Source organism: Microcaecilia unicolor, chromosome 1 (genome assembly GCF_901765095.1).
Source record: "Microcaecilia unicolor chromosome 1, aMicUni1.1, whole genome shotgun sequence".
Classification (NCBI taxonomy): domain Eukaryota; kingdom Metazoa; phylum Chordata; class Amphibia; order Gymnophiona; family Siphonopidae; genus Microcaecilia; species Microcaecilia unicolor.
The window spans coordinates 375085197-375105270 of NC_044031.1; the positions used below are offsets into that span (position 1 = coordinate 375085197).

General features: G+C 43.2%; 1 protein-coding gene across 1 annotated transcript in view; it reads left to right on the top strand.

The window, feature by feature from the left end:
• Positions 1–20074, top strand: part of TRIO (trio Rho guanine nucleotide exchange factor) — a 905131-nt gene that overhangs the window by 263262 nt on the left and 621795 nt on the right.

A 20074-nucleotide genomic window follows, 5' to 3' on the forward strand; every position in this document is an offset into this window, starting at 1 on the left:
GATATTCATTTTTTTTCTGCCTTTTGATATACAGGAAGAGACTGTGAACTAAAGCCGCCCCCATTTTAATTCAGTTGTACTGGTTCCTGATCGAGTATTAAATCCAATATCATATTTTATTGTCTTAAGGTTCTACTGGGTTTAGCACACAGTTACCTGGCTGCTAAAGTCCTCTCTCATGTGCCTACAAAGATGTGATCACAGAATAAGAACTGTCTGGAATTAGCTGATCCCTTCAGGCACCACACTGCTTTCTGGGAGAGTTTGCATGACTCTTCTTATCAGGCTGGAGACCCAGGAGTTGCAAATAGGCTAGGTTCATGGACAGGTTCCCCACAGGGCATGGCACCCCTGGTCCAGGGGAAGATAGGGTGGGGTTTTCCAGTTGTAGTAATCTCTTTCCTTCAGTTTGAGCCCTCCAGTGCTGGTGGCTGCCAGGTATTAGCTGCATGAACCCTGAATGGAGAACTAAAAAATGAACTTGCGGAGCTACTGTTAGAAATATGCAATCTGTCCCTAAAATCGAGTGTAGTACCGGAAGACTGGAGGGTAGCCAATGTTACTCCGATTACTCCGATTTTTAAGAAGGGTTCCAGAGGAGATCCGGGAAATTATAGACCGGTGAGTCTGACGTCGGTGCCGGGCAAGATGGTGGAGGCTATTATTAAGAATAAAATTGCAGAGCATATACAAAAACATGGACTGATGAGACAAAGTCAGCACGGATTTAGTGAAGGGAAGTCTTGCCTCACCAATCTAATGCATTTTTTTGAGGGGGTAAGCAAACATGGGGAGCCGGTTGATATTGTATATCTGGATTTTCAGAAGGCGTTTGACAAAGTGCCGCACGAAAGACTCCTGAAGAAATTGCAGAGTCATGGAATCGGAGGTAGGGTATTATTATGGATTAAGAACTGGTTGAAAGATAGGAAGCAGAGAGTAGGATTGCGTGGCCAGTATTCTCAGTGGAGGAGGGTAGTTAGTGGGGTCCCGCAGGGGTCTGTGCTGGGTCCGTTGCTTTTTAATGTATTTATAAATGACCTAGAGATGGGAATAACTAGTGAGGTAATTAAATTCGCCGATGACACAAAATTATTCAGGGTCGTCAAGTCGCAGGAGGAATGTGAACGATTACAGGAGGACCTTGCGAGACTGGGAGAATGGGCGTGCAAGTGGCAGATGAAGTTCAATGTTGACAAGTGCAAAGTGATGCATGTGGGTAAGAGGAACCCGAATTATAGCTACGTCTTGCAAGGTTCCGCGTTAGGAGTTACGGATCAAGAAAGGGATCTGGGTGTCGTCGTCGATGATACGCTGAAACCTTCTGCTCAGTGTGCTGCTGCGGCTAGGAAAGCGAATAGAATGTTGGGTGTTATTAGGAAGGGTATGGAGTCCAGGTGTGCGGATGTTATAATGCCGTTGTATCGCTCCATGGTGCGACCGCACCTGGAGTATTGTGTTCAGTACTGGTCTCCGTATCTCAAAAAGATATAGTAGAATTGGAAAGGTACAGCGAAGGGCGACGAAAATGATAGTGGGGATGGGACGACTTTCCTATGAAGAGAGGCTGATAAGGCTAGGGCTTTTTAGCTTGGAGAAGAGACGGCTGAGGGGAGATATGATAGAAGTGTATAAAATAATGAGTGGAATGGATCGGGTGGATGTGAAGCGACTGTTCACGCTATCCAAAATACTAGGACTAGAGGGCATGAGTTGAAGCTACAGTGTGGTAAATTTAAACGAATCGGAGAAAATTTTTCTTCACCCAACGTGTAATTAGACTCTGGAATTCGTTGCCGGAGAACGTGGTACGGGCGGTTAGCTTGACGGAGTTTAAAAAGGGTTAGATAGATTCCTAAAGGGACAAGTCCATAGACCGCTATTAAATGGACTTGGAAAAATTCCGCATTTTTAGGTATAACTTGTCTGGAATGTTTTTACGTTTGGGGAGCGTGCCAGGTGCCCTTGACCTGGATTGGCCACTGTCGGTGACAGGATGCTGGGCTAGATGGACCTTTGGTCTTTCCCAGTATGGCACTACTTATGTACTTATGTACTTATGTAAGTGCAGGGCACTCGCTGATGAGGAGCAAGGCAGGAGTAAGGCCACGGTCAGCAGGGACTAGAGCATGATCAAAATGTGTCTGAGAGAAATAGAGTCGGGCTAGCCTGCCTGGTGAGGCACGATGACACCAACTGATTGGAGGTTAGTTCACCCTAGGAAAACTCTCCCAACAGCTGAGCTGAGTCTCCTGCAGGCTAGTAATGAAACCTCACAGCCTGCATTTCCACTACTGCCTTCAGCCTCAAGAGATCAGTGCTGGAGCACAAGCATTGTATGATTCGAACATACTGAGCGCAGTGTGGTTCTGAAAGATATATCAGCTGTTCTAGGGATAGCACTGGAAAAGACTGAGCCCTGAGGAAAGGTGGTTAGGAGTGGGGTAGGGAGGATGAGACATTAGCTGTGGAGGACAGGAAGTCAGGTAGGTGAAGAGTGGTAATGGCTAGGAGGGGGGGGGGGGGTGAAAAATGATAATAAGTTGGAGGGAATGAATTTGGGGGTAAAAGGGAGAATGTGAGATGGGGAAATAAGTTGAGATGTTAAGTTTTGAGGATTATAACTGGACCATAAGCAGCATTGATTTGTAACTGTTGGTATATGTGGCAATGACAGGCAGCAGTTTTACTGATAAAATTATTCCTGATGGAATTTATGCAGAAAGAGCTCAACCCTGTAACCTAAAGAACTGGCAGAAGGAGGTAGAGCCAATGTAGCTATGTGTATGTAGAGGAGCGCTGGGCATTTCTGAAAGAAGAAGAGAAGGTGTGATTTGCCTTCCAGTACCCTACAACTCTTGGTGTGATCTGCGTGTAGCCATATGTCTTGTACTGTTTAGAGAATGACATGGGGATGGGGACATGCGGTAATTCCGCGGTTTAAAAAAAAAATAACACCCTCAAAAACCTGCAATTACTGCTGATCCAGCATATCTCAATCTTTTTCTGCCTGCTTTCCTTCCCTCTCCCTGCCGCGTCTGTTTACCTTATGGAACCGCTTCACCCACAGGCCCACTCCGGGACCGTCCTTCTGCCAGCTTCTGACTTCTGATGTAACTTCCTGTTTTTCCTGTTTCAGAAGGTAGGAGCCAGCAAAGGGAAGGCCCTGGAGCAGGCCTGTGGGGGATCTTCCTCGTGGCCTAAGTGCCAGATCTGTGGGTGCTTGGGCACGCCCAATATTTGCACTCACTATCTGCCCCATTCTTCTACCCTAAACCAGAAGTGCTATGATTTAACTATGCAGCAGAAATGTGTGAAAGAATCTAATACCTTATTGGCAAAAAGCATCAGCTCTTCCCACTGCAAAAACAAGCGAGCACTGACCTGAATTCTCTGCCTCAGATACCCGATGCTTCATTACACTTACTGGGGACCACGGGGGGATTCCTGCCAAACCATCAATGGCAACGTGGCTGCTGCTTGTAATGTCTTGCTTCTGCTCCTCTGAGTACCCTTCTCCACCACCGCCAACTCCAGGCTCCTCTCATTCTGCCTCGCCTCACCCTATGCTTGGAACAAACTTCCTGGGCCCTTACGCCAAGCCTCCTCCCTGCCCATCTTCAAGTCTTTGCTTAAAGCCCACCTCTTCAAGGTAATCTAGACTGCCCCAATTTGACTGCCCCTATCGGGCTGATTGTTCACTTGTCCTTTAGATTATAAGCTCTTTGAGCAGGGACTGTCCTTCTATGTTAAATTGTACAGCGCTGCATAACCCTAGTAGCACTTTAGAAATATTAAGTAGTAGTAGTAGTAATTTCTTGCAAGATAATTTATGAGCCGCTCCTTTAAAGTTGTATGGGCTTGTAAACTTTGAAACTGCTTTGAACCCAGCCATCAAATCAGAGGAAGATTTCTTGTTACTCCCTCCCCCTTTCCGAGGAAGGGGAAATGGGACTTGATATACTTCCTTTCTGAGGTTTTTGCAACTACATTGAAAGCGGTTTACATATATTCAGGTACTTATTTTGTACCAGGGGGATTTGGCGGGTTAAGTGTCTTGCCCAGAGTCACAAGGAGCTGCAGTGGGAATCAAACTCAGTTCCCCAGGATCAAAGTCCACTGCACTAACCACTAGGCTACTCCTGGAAAGCAGGGCTACCAGTCAAATATCAACAGGGAGCTTCAGAAGGTCAATGTGAAACAGGAAGACTCCTGATGGTGACCTGGACATGAAGCTACCCTGTTATAAAAGAGTCAGAAACAGCGAGAAAAAAACACTACACTTTGAAAAATCATAAATCTGCTGCCAGTTCCTATAGGAGCTAATCAAGCAATTGGTGGTAATGCCCCTTATTAATTATTATAAATGGATAAATGCAGCCTTTTAATTGTTTACATTTATAAAGCTTTTTGTTTGGTTGGTTGACTATTTTTAAAATTTATTTTGCTTGGCTGTTACTGTGCCCTTTGTGTACAGCATCTTCCATGGTGGGAAAGTGTACTTAAGGTGAAAAAGCTTCTTTTGGGGATTGAGGAGGTGAGAGAACAGTGAGTAGCCACAGGCGATGTCAAACAGGCCATTTATCATCTCTCTATTATTGCGGAGGATATTATTTAAATTCATTTATGTAGATTAATAGTAGTGTATATACACAAATTGGTCATCTACAAATTGCAGCAGGAGCGTTAGAGGACTGGCACTACGGTATGGAGGTGGGACATGAGAAAGAGAGGTAGGGTGGCAGATTCATGGAGAGGGGGACAGAAAGGGAGACGGCTGTTGGGATGGGGAAGCAGGAAACTATGAGTGGGCAGTTTGAGATGGGGCTATGGATGTGAAAAGGGTTTAACTATGCTTCTGAAGCCTCTCCTGGAATTACATCTAGGCAGTGAGGTTTTCAACACAAGCTAGATCTCTTCGCCTGCTGATCGATGGACATAACCCATTTGTACAGACTGATCCTTTAGGTCTAAAGGAAAGTCAATTATCAGGTAAGAACTAATTTTTCTATACTATTTAAGGTTGAGAGGGCCTGTAAGTATAATGATGAGATTATTGAAGCAGACATTCAACTTAGAAATGATGATTTTCTCCTGTTTTTCCCTATAGTGTTTATATGCACTAATTGTATTCTTTGTTTTATTTTATTTAAAAATTGATATCCTGCCTATCTAGCAGGGATCAGAGAGGAAATTAAACAAGACCTACAATTTTGGTTTCTCCCACTGGGTGTGTTTACAAAATACATCAGTTGAAATATGAGTCATAGGACTGGCAAGTGTCTGTTTCATTCAGGCTATTATTTAATACACTTAGAGGAAGCTAGCTAAAGCTTTAGGGTAGATAATAACTTATTCAATGGGCACTGGTTAGTGCTGTTGTTGGCTGTGGTGTCCCCTCCCCCCTCAGCTTTAATAAATAAGGTTACTACGATGGAAATACACATTTAAGAGTTTAAATGATGCTTTTACATTCCTACTGCACATAAGTATATAATGCACTTTTTGAAGTGTATTGCATTATGACTTTTCTATCTTTACATGTATCCTGTAAACAAAAACTGCTCATCGCTTTCAAGGATCGCAGCAGAGATCTCTTTTCACCCCCCCCCCCCTTTTCACCATGTAGAGTGCAGACTAGTCCTTTTTCTTGCACTGAGCTTGTACTGTTTTGCCTGCAGTAGTAGTGTCCTAAAAGAAGTACTGTTTGTGTCCAAAAATAATATGAGAAGTGGAGGAGTGGCCAGAGCACTGGTCTTGCAATCCAGAGGTGGCCGGTTCAAACCCCACTACTGCTCCTTGTGATCTTGGGCAAGTCACTTAACCCTCCATTGCCTCAGTTACAAACTTAGACTGTGAGCCTTCCTGGGACTGAGAACTATCCAGTGTACCTGAATGTAACTCACCTTGAGCTACTAATGAGAAAAGTGTGAGCAATATTAAAAAATATATATATATTAATAATAAAAAAAATCCAGTAGTCACATTTAATTGATTAAAATAAAAACAAAACAGGGGACTTATGTCGGTGACTTCTTATATAAATGTATGACATAATTGTTCCCCATTGCATTTCCATTGTTTGGCCAGCAGATAGTGACTTGTCTTTTTTCCCACCTGAGTTGCGAGGCAATGAGAGCACAGAGGTAAACATCTCTTCTTGAGACCCTGTTCAGGGCTTGTGAGTAGTTAATTTCCTGAAGCTTCCCAGCTCTACCCAGGTAGTGACAAATTGTTTAGACAGTTTTAATATTGATCCTTTTTCAGTTACCTGTTATTGCCTGTTATGTTTCCATCTGTTTTATATGAGGGACTTTAGGACATCCAGGTGGTGGTGTCTGACAAGAAAGTTGAAATTTGGGACTGGAGTTCTGGTGGAAAGAGGTAGATCTGGGAATAATATACATAAGGATGGTTTTCAGTGCTGTGGGAAGCGATCAAAGCACCAAGGGAGCCCTTTTACTAAGCTGTGTAGGCACTTACTGTCAGCATTCGTTGTCTGGGTATGGTCCCGGGTCCAGTTCGCAGAGGCAGTCTGTTCCCAAGAATACACAATCCACATGGGTTTGGATATATATAGAAAGAATATTGTATTAACATATATAGGCTCACAGCACTTAGTACAGGTAAATATTACAATGCTGTATTCCGTAGCGTCCCTCCGGACTGGCCCAGAATATGACTGATGGATTGTGTACACCTTCCAGCAGGTGGAGACAGAGAAAAAAGTTGTGACTCTAGCCCTTGCCAGCTAGAGAAAGATCCAGTAATCTCAGTCTCCAGCAGGTGGAAGGTGGTGAGCCCTTCAGTCTCAGTCTTTTCTATACTTTTTTCTCTTTTGGTTAACTTTTAAGTGTTGGTATGCTTTTTTTTTCCTGTGTCCCTGTGCATTTGTTTAAAAATAAAATAAAAAACAAAAACCTGCTATTTGACGCCTGAAACCCCTGTGGGTCCCTCAGAGCCTTGGGGGTGCTGCACTCGGAAGGCCGAGTCCATCCCCCCCTATCCTCCCTGGTCCTGGCTCATTTGTTTTTGGCTAGCCTGTTTGCTTTCTCAAGCAATTTAAGAGTTTCCTAAAGCCCCTCGAAGAGGGAAGCTTTAGAAGAGGGAGAGGCAGCTGCTGTTTAAAAAAAAAAAAAAAAAGAAAGAAAGAAAAAGTCTCCCGGTCTGCTGTGTAAGCAGAGCCGTTTCTGGGCAGTAAGAAGGAGCAAGGCAGCTCCGTAGCGATCAGCTGTTAACTGATCAGCTGTTTCTTGTTTATTTTGTTTTCCCGATGTAAGGGAACTCCGTCGCTATTGAGTTGCAGCGGCGAGGTTTAGGGGCTGCTGTGTGGTCCGTTTTCTGTTCAATTCTGAAGGACTACCAGGGTGCTGTTTTTTTTCAGTGTATCGTGGGTGCCATCGGGGCGGGGGTCCGACTTGATTGTTTTGCTGCTGGTCGCGTCTTCCTCTCCGGTGCCGATTTTGGTGGGAAATGCCGCCATTTTGAATGGTTTTATATAGGAGGGAAGAGAACTGCGGAACGCAGCGAGAGAGACAGTTGTCTGATGCGGAGAGCCTAGTGCTTGGTATTTCAGACGGGAGCATGTGGCTAGGGAGGTTTTTACTCTTCCTACGTTTCTTTTATTGGGTGTTTTTTGACACATATTCACTACATTGCTCATTACCTGGCAGGGTCATGCAGCTCTAGGCATGGCACACGATGTAATGCATGAATCAGCTGCTGTCTTTGCCCTCTCTGGGCAAAACAGCAAGGGAAACATCTCAGATAAGCAGGCTAAGCTCATGTCTCTAGCTTCCTGGATAAAAATATTTTCGGTTGCCCATTCAATCTATGCTGTCAGCCAAGGTTTGCTCTGCAGCATGTTTTGCATGGCTTCCTCAATTTTAAAATGGTTTCTATATTTCCTTCTCAATGCTGTCAGCCACATTGAGCCTGCAAATATGTGAGAAAATGTGTGATACAAATGCAGCAGATAAATAAATGCTGTGGCTATGTCATTTTTATGCTGCTGAGATCTGTAATGTCATGCAGTTCTACAGATGGCTAGTTTGGGGGTACAGCCAGTTTGGTTGTCCATCAGCAATTCTCTTGTGGGGAGCACTATATATATTCAGATGGTTTCAAGCTCATCTTTTCTGTTCTCTCTTTCCCCCCTCCCCCTCCTTTTTTCCACCTTTCATTGGAATAGGTCTGGAATACGTAGCTTTTAAGACAGTCTTTTCAAGCTTCACTTTACAATTTTTTTTCGTATAACCTTAGTCCAATGCTGGGCTAGCTCCAGTAAAAAGCAACAGCATTAGATTTTTAGGGGGTGTGCAAAGCTGTCTCCTACCTGTTTTAGTGTCAACACTGACTTCTAACTAGCCAGTTCGTAATTTTTTGTAATTTTTTTTGTATGATCAGATTCATGCGCTAGAAGCTGAATGGGAATATAAGAGCATAACTGGTTGTCATTCTTGGACAGACAGTAGGTCCATCATGCTCAAAGTCCTGCCTCCAATAGCAGCCACTTCTGCACCCAGGCGATCCATTGAATGTCTGGTTTTGGTTTAGACACTTAGTGCTGATTTTTGCAGCACTATCCAGTTAATTCTCTTTGAATTCTGATTCCTTTGGGGGGTTTTCCCCAACAAGTTGCCTACCAGTAAGGCTCTGTATTGATGCAATTTCAGGTGTTATAGCATTTTGGCATACCTCTGTTTTTATATGTCTTACTGCTATCACACGCATGCTAATTAGTACTCCTGCTCTCAGCAATGAAGTTGTGCAGGTTTAGTCTCTTCTCCCTGTTGGCGCTTCTTGGTGGGCCCAGACTGCTTCGGCTCAGTGGGTCTTGGAGATTATTCAAGTAGGGTACGCGTTATTCGCTCTCCCTTTGCTGGTGGTTTTCTGCAGAATCTCCTTACCGTGTTAGCAGCAAATGCCGGGGCTGTCGGAGCTTCTCTCTGCAGGGTTCTGCACTTTCAAACCATTTCTCCTGTCTCTTGGGAGGATCAGTGTCAGATCTTTACTCCATTTGCTTTCTAGTTCACAAGAAAGAGGGTTCTTTCCGTCCAATTTTAGATCTCAAGGCGGTTAAGCTAGCCCTTTAGGTGCTCTCTTATTGATTGGTACCTTTATGGCTCGTTTATTATTTTAGTGCAGTTAGGGGAGTTTCTGACCTCTCTCAATCTTACAGAGGCCTACTTTCACATTCCTGTTCGTCCTGCACATCAATGTTTCCTTCGTTCTTTTTGTTTTGCAGGGCTAGTCCACCATTTTCAGATGTTCCTCGTGCCTTTACTAATGTCAGGGTAGTTGTGGTGGCGGTTCTCTCAACGGAGCCCATTGTAGTGCATCTTTATTCAGACGATTGGTTGCTGCTACAGTCCTTGCAGTCCCTAGGTTGGGTAGTCGATGCGCAGAAAAGCAGTCAATGTGCAGAAAAGCAGTCTTCTACTTTCTCAGTTCAATGAGTATTTCAGGGTCAGGTTCGACACGAGGCAGGTTTGCATGCTCTTCTGTTGGCTCCAGTCAGCAGGTTGCAGACTCAAATTTGTCATTTTGGGCTGATTTCTAGCCCGCCAGCAGTAGGTTCTCTACAGGTTTTGGTAGCTATGTTGGTAGCGATCTAGGCGGTGACTGGACCTGGACTTAAGTGACGTATTGTCAGAGCTCACTGTTGGTCTAGGTGCTCATCTCAGAAGTTTTTTTTTTTTCCACATCAAACTTTGCCTCTTTCGCTCCAAGTGAAGACCAGTCTACGTTGGCGGCTTCGGGAGTCCAATTGATCCAAATGTATTCCTCTAGCTCAGTCCAGCTGTTCTGTAGTGCCAGCAGTTGCCAGTCTCCTTGCCTGGGGAGCTCACTGTCAGAGGCAGTTTGCTCTCACTTTTTGATCTCGTCAGAATACATTGTTTTCAATCAACCTTTTCGGGACCACAAACATTCTTCTGGATTTACAGAGGTGTTTTCTTCTTCTCAGAGGCTGAGCATTTCCAGTACGGTCGGACAAGGCCACAGCGGTTGCAATTTTCAATTGCTAAGGAGGAACAGGGAGTCTACCATTGGAGCAAGAGGTGCTGCTACTGTTTCAATGCGTGGAGGTCCATCTGTTGGTTCTTTCAGTGGCTCAGGTAGCAGGGATCCTAAATGTTCAGGCAATTTTGTCTCTCTCGTCACATACTCGATTCTAGAGTGGTCACTCAGTGAGGTGACGTCTCGGCTGTTAGTCGATTGTTGGGGGGGGGGGGGGGCTCCCTGAATGGATTGGTTTGCCTTCTCTGGCAATGCAAAATTTCCTCTATGCTTCGGTCGTTGAAAGGATCCCTTAGTGCAGGGCGTGGACGATCTTCTACAATCCTGCTCAGCCGGTCTAAGGTATGCTTCTGATAAAGCATTTTCGTGAGAAGGTAAAGATGCACAGGGGATGTCTGTCTTTGGTGGAACCGGACTGGCCTCAAAGCATGTGGTGAGCCGACCTTTGACGTCGTCTGGATGACATTCTCTTCAGACTTCCGGTCCGGCGAAATCTCTTGTCGTAGAGTTCTGTTGTTCATCTGCTTTGGATTGATTCTGTCTAACCGCCTGGCTCTGGTTCGTGCTAAACTGGTTAAGTAAAGTTATTCTGAGCAGGTCGTTGAGTTTATGCTTCGCTGTCGTCAACGTTCTATGTCACTGAGGGTTATGTGCACTAGGAGCATATATGAGTACAGGGGTAAAGGCTTTGCCCTATATCTTTTTAGTGTTTTGCTTCCGCAAATTTTGGATTTTTCGCAGCAGGGATGTGACAAAGGCCTTCCTTTGGCCTCTCTTAAGGTGCAGTTTCCGTCTTTTCCGCCTTTCCATGGTCATATCCAAGGGAGGTCTCTAGCTAGTCATCCGGATGTGGTCCGTTTGGTTTTGAAGAGGGTTAATATTCTTCGTCCCTCCTTGCAATTTTCCTTTACTCACTGGGATCTGATTTTTCTGTTGTTCTGCTTACTGTTCTTGCTAAGACTCCCTTGGAGCTTTTGTTGTCCTCTTCTTGAAGGACTTGTTTATGAAGGCAGTATTTTTGGTGGCTGTTGTTCTGGTTAGGCGAGTTTTCGGAGTTGCAGGCGCTGTCGGGTAGTTTTCCGTTTTTACAGTTTGGGTCCAATCGAGTAGTGGTCCGGAATGCCCTTCTTCTTTCTTCCTTAGGTGGTGCCTCGGTTTTCATATTTCTCAGCCGGTGCTATTGCCTGTCTTCGGTTCTCTTTCTGGATCTGAAGAGCAGCGGCTTTTGAGGTATTTGGGTGCCAAACGGGTGTAGTACCACGATATTAGGTTTACTGATGACATCTGGTATTTTGATCGTTTCTTTCTTCTGATTGGAGGTGCACGTAACGGGTTCAGGACCTCTAGCCTCTCTATTTCTCGATGGCTCTAAGTAATGATTGGTTCAGCTTATTCTTTTTCTGGGATGCCTGTTCTAGGGCATTTCAAGGCTCGCTTTACAAGAGATCAGTCAGTCTCATCGGCAGAGGGTTGTCTGCTGCCTTTAGAAGATATTTGTAAGGCGGCGTCTTGGTCGTCTCTGCATTCTTTTTTCTGAGCATTACTGTTTGGACGTTTTCGGTCGTTGTCAAGTTGTTTTAGACCGTGCATTGGCCCCTCCCATATTTTCACTGCTTTGATACTTCCCATCAGTCACATTCTGGGCCGGTCCGGAGCGACGCTAAGGAAGGGTAAATTAGACCTTACCTGCTAATTTGCTTTCCTTTAGTCCCTCCAGACCAGCCCAGATCCCTCCCTTCAGATATCGGTGTTTGTTCGGAGCAGTGCTGGAAGGCGTACACAACCCATCAGTCACATTCTGGGCCGGTCCGGAGGGACTAAAGGAAAGCAAATTAGCAGGTAAGGTCTAATTTACCCTTTGTATGTGTGGGTTTAGATGGGAATCAATGAGAGAAAGGTAAGAATGGGGGGGTGCAGAGAAAGAGGGAAGCCTTGGGGTAAGGCTGAAGATGTGTGTGTGCAGAGAAAGAGCCTAAGAAAGCAGAGCCATGTGCTCTGAGAGAGAAAGCTTTGGGGTAGGGCTGAAGGAGAAAGGGGGGCCAGAGCCAGGGGCTCTGGTGGCTGAAGATGTGTGTGTGTGCAGAGAGAGAAAGAAAGGAAGAAAAGCCACCAGCGCAGAGCCATGTGCTCTGTTTTATATATATCTAACAGGAACAGAGAGGGATCAAATAACTTCTTTTCCTCCCAGCCTTTTGTTATCAGCTCTTTCCTTTGCAGCCTCCAATTTAATTTCTTGATGTAAGGAAGGTGAGCATTTTCACAGGTTCTACTCTTTGAAGTCCCTAGTTTTGGAGCCTCTCTGTCTGGCTTTCATTATTCTCAGAGAGCCCTGCTCCCAGATGCCCAGAGAGGACAAAGGTATGTTAATTGTGAAAACAAATGGCTAGCAGGCAGCTGGGCACCATTTGGTCCATCTGCCATCCTCAGGGCTTCCTGAGGGTGAAGGGAGTTATCAGAAGCTGGTTTCATATTAATCTAAGTATGTCCAGCAATCCTGACAACGCCTACGTGCGCCAATTTGGAACTACTGCCTGGCTACTGTATGGCCTGGGCAATAATTTCAGTTTTTATACGCCCAAAATTTCCAGTGCATGGTGCTAACTGGACGGTTATCGGCAGTGTACACACGCTGACGTTTACCGCCTGGTTAATGCATTACACCTTACCGCTAAGTCATTGGGTGGCGGTAAGATCTCAGGCCCAAAATGGACGTGTGCAAATTTTTATTTTGCTGCATGTCCATTTTCTGCAAAAAAGGCCTTTTTTGCAGATGTGCTGAAAGATGGACCTGTGTGCGTCCAATACACGTGTCAACACCAGTGCAAGCTATTTTTCAGCGCACCTTAGTAAAAGGACCCCCAAGAGAATGAGCAGAGAAAAGGGCTCAAGATAAAGCACTGATTTTTACTTAAGTAATGCCATACTGGGAAAAGACCAAAGGTCCATCGAGCCCAGCATCCTGTCCCCGACAGCGGCTAATCCAGGTCAAGGGCACCTGGCAAGCTACCCAGACGTACAAACATTTTATACAAGTTATTCCCAAAATTGTGGATTTTTCCTAAGTCCATTTAGTAGCGGTCTATGGACTTGTCCTTTAGGAAACTGTCCAACCCCTTTTTAAACTCTGCCAAGCTAACTGCCTTCACTACGTTCTCCAGCAACGAATTCCAGAGTTTAATTACGCGTTGGGTGAAGAAACATTTTCTCCTATTTGTTTTAAATGTACTACACTGTAGTTTCATCGCATACCCCCTAGTCCTAGTATTTTTGGAAAGCGTGAACAGACGCTTCACATCCACCTGGTTCTACTCCACTTATTATTTTATATACCTCTATCATGTCTCCCCTCAGCCATCTCTTCTTCAAGCTGAAAAGCCCTAGCCTTCTTAGTCTTTCTTCATAGGGAAGTTGTCCCATCCCCGCTATGATTTTAGTCGCCCTATGCTGCACCTTTTCCAATTCTAATATATCTTTCTTGAGATGCTGCGACCAGAATTGAACACAATACTCACGGTGCGGTCGCACCATGGAGTGATACAACGGCATTTTAACATCCTCACATCTGTTCTCCATACCTTTCCTAATAATACCCAACATTCTATTCGCTTTCCTAGCCGCAGCAGCACACTGAGCAGAAGGTTTCAGTGTATTATCAACGATGACACCCAGATCCCTTTCTTGGTCCGTAACTCCTAACGTGGAACCTTGCATGACGTAGCTATAATTCGGGTTCTTTTTTTCCCACATGCATCACCTTGCACTTGTTCACATTAAACGTCATCTGCCATTTAGCCGCCCAGTCTCCCAGTCTCGTAAGGTCCTTCTGTAATTTTTCACAATCCTCTCACGAGTTAACGACTTTGAATAACTTTTTGTCATCAGCAAATTTAATTACCTCAGTTACTCCCATCTCTAAATCATTTATAAATATATTAAAAAGCGGCGGTTCTAGCACAGACCCCTGAGGAACCCCACTAACTACCCTTCTCCATTATGAATACTACCCATTGAACCCCACTCTCTGTTTCCTATCCTTCAACCAGTTTTTAATGCACAATAGGACATTTCCTCCTATCCCATGACTCTCCAATTTCCTCTGCAGCTTTTCATGAGGTACCTTATCAAACGCCTTTTGAAAATCCAGATACACAATGGGGCTCATTTTCAAAGCACGTAGGCTTACAAAGTTCCATAGGTTATCATCACACTATCACTTTGTAAGTAGCGAACCTCCTGGACCGGGTGGTATACATCTTAGAGTACTGATAGAACTGAAAAATGAGCTTGCAGAGCTACTGTTAGTGATATGCAATTTATCCTTAAAATTGGGCGTGGTACTGGAAGATTGGAGAGTGGCCAATGTAACGCCGATTTTTTAAAAAGGTTCCAGGGGAGATCCGGGAAATTATAGACCGGTGAGTCTGACGTCGGTGCCGGGGAAAATGGTAGAGGCTATTATTAAAAAAAAAATTACAGAGCACATCCAAGGACATGGATTACTGAGACCAAGTCAGCACGGCTTTAGTGTGGGGAAATCTTGCCTGACCAATTTACTTCAATTCTTTGAAGGAGTAAACAAACATGTGGGCAAAGGGGAGCCGGTTGATATGGAGGTGTATTTTCAAAGCACTTAGATTTACAAAATTCCACTCTCCAATCTTCCAGTACCACGCCCAATTTTAAGGATAAATTGCATATCACTAACAGTAGCTCTGCAAGCTCATTTTTCAGTTCTATCAGTACTCTAAGATGTATACCACCCGGTCCAGGAGGTTTGCTACTTACAAAGTGATAGTGTGATGATTGTGGTAGAAGATCTATCAAAGGCATCTGCAACACTAGGTGTGAGATGGGAGTGGTAAAGAAAGAACCAAAAAGATCAGTCTCAAAAGTCTACTTGAGGAAAAATGCCAGTGAATAGATGGTAATCATCTATTTTAGTCCTTGTCCTGACCAGTTTTCTTCTTTCTAAAATCCATTGACCATTGAAGAGGTCACTTGAAACCTATCAAGGTCTGTTTCCTTAGAAGTTAGGGGGCATAAGCCAGATAAGTCAATTCTTCATCCACTTTATCACATCTCAAGCCAGATAGTGAAGATAAATGGCATGTGTGTAGTCGGAATGCGACAATAAGAGAAAAGGAGTGATAGCAGGCTAGGGTTCAGTGAAAATCCTTTTAATAGTATGGTTGCAGCATGACTCAAAGGCACTGAGTATGGTTGCAGTGGAAAGTATTATATTGAGGATTTGATGGAGGGATGAGTGTGACGAGAACTGAGAAGCTGGATGGGGGATGGCTTGAGAGGCACACGTAGTGAGTTGGAGGAGTTATAGATTGGCATTTTCCTCCTCCTTAATTTCAGGTAAAGAAAAAAAAAGGTGGTAGGAGAGATGAATGTAAGATTAATTTGTGAACTTGGTGGAAGAAGTCTACCATAGTTTGGATAGAGGGGGGGAGGAGGGAGGGTCAATGGAAATTGAAGGCTGCAACTTGTATGTTGTAATAATCTCTAGCTCAAAATGTGTTAAATTGGATTCTGAGATCAATCATTTTGTGGGTAGAAGAGGAGAGGCTTGCTCATGGAAATTCAGTTAACTGGTTAGGATCATAGTAGATGTACTGTTTTCCAACACTTCCATCTGGGATTTGCAAGGTCATAAGAGGCAAAATTCTCACTTTTATATCTAATATACCTTGGTTTACTGTTGGGAATCACCCTCATTGGTACTTTGTTCTCTTTATCACAATGTTTCTCATGCTGGTCCAGGGTTATGCCACAACCAGTCTAGGTTTCAGGGTATCCAGGACGAGTACATTTGAAATAGATTGTTATATGCTGGCAGCAATGTATGCAGATCTGTTTCTTATACATTCATTGTGGATAACCGACTGGTTAAGAGGTACTTGAGAAGCAGCCCCATATCACAACTGGAGATTTAATCTTTGTAATTAACATCAGAAGTTGTCATGCTACCTGTAATACACATTTTGTGGCTACCTCAGGAATACGTCTAACTGATTAGAGCTTTTTTTAATCCTTTATTACCAAAGCTGGTACCATGTTTTGTTGTTCCTGGGATTTTTTGTAAATCCAAAAAGTCTCTTAGGTTTAGAAGGTAGATTAAATGCTTTTTGCACCTCTAGGGCAAGATGTCTCATATCTTCCAGAAGCCTCCATTAAATATTTACAAACCACCTCTTTTAAATTAATTTTTGAAGCCTGAGGTGGCTTGAAATATTAACACATCTTACCTTATTACGCTTCTGTAAGTTAACTAGATTTCCTGGCTTTCCTTCTAAGGTTTACAAATTCTTTATTCAAAGCTTGGATTTGAGCATTTGATATTCTAGTTTTGCAAAATATTTGTGTTGAATACTTAACCTGTGCCTCGGTCATCTTTTCTGTACTCCTGATCCTACTTTAGATTGTACCTTTTTTTTCTTATCTTTTGAATAAAATGCAAAATATTCATTTTAGTGTGTTTGTGGTTTTCCATTCAAAGAAACATCTGAAAATGAATATCTTATGTCTTGTTTCCTCTGTGCTAATACGTCTTAGATACAGCTCCTGAATTTTGAATACTAAGTTGAGGGTGAAGTAGGGTGGTGAAGACATCAAACCAGGGAAGGCTGGGGCAGATGTTTCAGACATGAATATACAAACTATTTTATTATGATTGTGTTTGTCTTGCTTCACATATCTGACTGAGAATTGTATTTACAACTATAACCCATTTAAGATTGGTTCTATCAAGTATTTGACATATATATATATTTTTTTTTTCTAAAAGGTTACTTTAGTTGTTCATATTCTGCATTGCACCCAGTATTAGAGTGTAAGATACATGCCTGAAGAGCTTGCATCATTTGGATGACTTTTCATGTTCTGAGGAGAGGGGGGAGGAGGAAGTTGCAGGGAGAAGAAGTGGTCATGCACCTCAAAAGTGCAGGAAAGTCTACTACTACTACTACTTATCATTTCTATAGCGCTACTAGACGTACGCAGCGCTGTACACTTGAACATGAAGAGACAGTCCCTGCTCAACAGAACTTACAATCTAATTAGGACAGACAAACAGGTCAAACAAGAGATAAGGGAATATTAAGGTGAGGATGATAAAGTAAGGGTTCTGAACAAGTGAATAAGGGTTAGGAGTTAAAATTAGCATCAAAAAGATGGGCTTTTAGCTTAGATTTGATGACGGCCAGAGATGGAGTGTGACGTACCGGCCCAGGAAGTCTATTCCAGGCATATGGTGCAGCAAGATAAAAGGAATGGAGTCTGGAGGAGAAGAGTGCAGATAAGAGAGATTTACCAAGTGAGCGGAGTTCCCGGGGAGGAATGTAGGGAGAGATGAGAGTGGAGAGGTACTGAGGAGCTGCAGAGTGAATGCACTTATAGGTCAATAAGAGGAGTTTGAACTGTATGCGGAAATGGGTAGGAAGCCAGTGAAGTGACTTGAGGAGAGGGCTAATATGAGCATAACGACCCTGGCAGAATATTAGTCGTGCAGCAGAATTTTGAACAGATTGAAGAGGAAGAGAGATGGCTAAGTGGGAGACCTGTGAGAAGCAAGTTACAATAGTCTAAGCAAGAGGTGATAAGAGCAGAGCGTGGATGAGGGTTCTTGTAGTGTGCTCAGAAAGGAAACTCCTAAATGACCCATGAATACTCAGGTATCTGCAATTCCAATTAAAAATAAAATAAAATTAAAACAAGCAAGAAGGCATTGGTTACTTCTGAATATCTACCCAGATTGAAACTGCCATGAAAACAAGGCTGCCTAGAATAATTACCAGTTCTGCACCGCAGGCATGGCAGGCTGTCATGTCATCTTTGAGACTTGGTTTGAATGTTCATTCAGTTGGAACATAGGAGAAACACTTAATCATCAGTCAGCAGGATGATAATTTTTATTTTTTTAATATGACCGTAGTCTTCAGAAAGGTATTCTAAACCTCTAGTTGATGCTCACACATGCAGCTGTGTTGCCATGATGCTATGCTGGACTTGTAAATATTTTATTTTTAGCTTCTCTCTTGAATATCATTTGGGTCTTGAAGTGTTCAGGAAAAAAAAAATCAAGATTACTGGTTTGAGTTCTTAACTGGAGCTCTCTTCAGTTCTCTCTGACTTTCATTGCTGACTTGAGTTTAAGATAAGAGGACTCTAATTGAATAGAAAAGGGAAGCTGATTCCACTGCATAGGGGCAAAAAAAGACCCCCCCCCCCCCACACTATTTCTAGTAATTGCTCAGTATCATGGTTTTTAATTGCTGGTTGCTCCTGGGAATAGAGTTATTGAAAAATTACTCACCTTCATGGAAAAAGCCTGTCTTCTAAACTGTAATTTTCTAAAGCATTTTTCTTCTGCACTAGTAGAGTCAGGGGTCTGCCATGCTTCTCTTTTACCAGTGTGTGTGTGATATCCATAGAACTCTTTCTCCTTGAGGTATACACATTAAATGATGACAGACAAAGACCTGCACGGTCCATCCAGTCTGGCCAGTGAGCTGGCCAGAGCTGCATGTACCATTCTGTACAGGGTTACACCCTTTCATGATTGAATTCTGGCATCACAACCAGGGCAGTTGGCAATTTACTATGCCTATCGCATATAGGCAGTTCATTTGATATGATGCAGCAATATCACACCACCCACACACATGCCAGGTGATATAAATGTAATAAAAAATACGCATACTTAATCTTGACATTTTTGCCAATTTTGGAACTGACTGTAGCAGTCTGCCTGGCACTGGCTTTCCAAACTACAGGAGTTACTGTTGAAGCCCACTCCAGCTCATCCTGACCTGTCTTTACTATTTTTGGGGAACAAATTGTAGAAGAAAGCCTAACACAAACTTTACTTCCCAAAGTTTGGAGAAACTGTCTAAGTGCAGCACAGAGTATGGATGGACTAGTGGATCAACCAAGGAACATTACTGGCAAAGAGTCAGAATGAAGATTAAAAATTGTAAAATTTGTTAAATATATCCAGAGGTTCAATAGAATAAAACAGACTCGACATGGAGCCGTGTTTTGGCAACCGAGTACCTGCCTAAGGAGTTGTTTATTCTGACCAGTGCTTAGGATGAAACGCAGTTGATGTCTGTAGTTCTAATAGATTGCAGCTATTACACCAACGGACATGAATGGACAGACTTAGCTAACCCCGTGTCTTAGTGGATCATCCATACTAACTAGTGATGGCAGGGGAGATGGAAGTAAGAAGCCTTATACCTTACCTACTGTAGAAAAGATCCTAAGCTGCTAGACCATTTGGGAATGAAGACTTCAAAGCTCTGTTCTCTGCTTTCCAAGTGGATTGGTTCCTGATAATTTCATATGGTTTAGTGTAGATACAAAGTGGTCGAAAAAAATTGCAGCCTTGTTGAGGAAACATCATCTGGTTCTGAATGTCTATAAAACTACCGCCCGTCGGATAACAAGCCATTCTGAATGGCCTACTTTATTTCCTGCTTTGGTATCCCCATCTCAGTGGTGGATAGCTTTAGATATTTAGGCATTATGATAGACTATAGATTATCTTTCAGTGATCAGGTATCTTCGGTAATTGTGGGATTTGACGAGTGAGCCCTGCTTATTTCTTGCTTGGATTATGGCAATTCATTGTGCTGGAACATAAAATAGTAATTTAAAATGTTTACAAACTTTGTAGAATACAGCTATTAGAGTACTAGGGAATATCCATAAATTCAACCACATTACCCCACTTTTCAAACATTAATTCTGTACCTAAATCATAACCAATGATAGTTTCTAGATCTTGACAATGGCTCATAAATCTTTTTATGACTGTCAATCACCTTATTTGAGTTCTTTTGTTGTTCCTTAAGTTACCAACAGAATTTTAAGATTGATGCAGGATTCTAGAATGGTGGTCCCACATGTAGCAAAAGCACTGTGGTAGGTAGCTCAAGGGGGGCATTTTTCTGATTAGTTTCTTCCTTGTGGAATGGGCTTCCAAGAATTATTAGATCAAAAGCAAATTTTAAAAAATGTAAGTTGTTGAAAACCTTTTATTGTT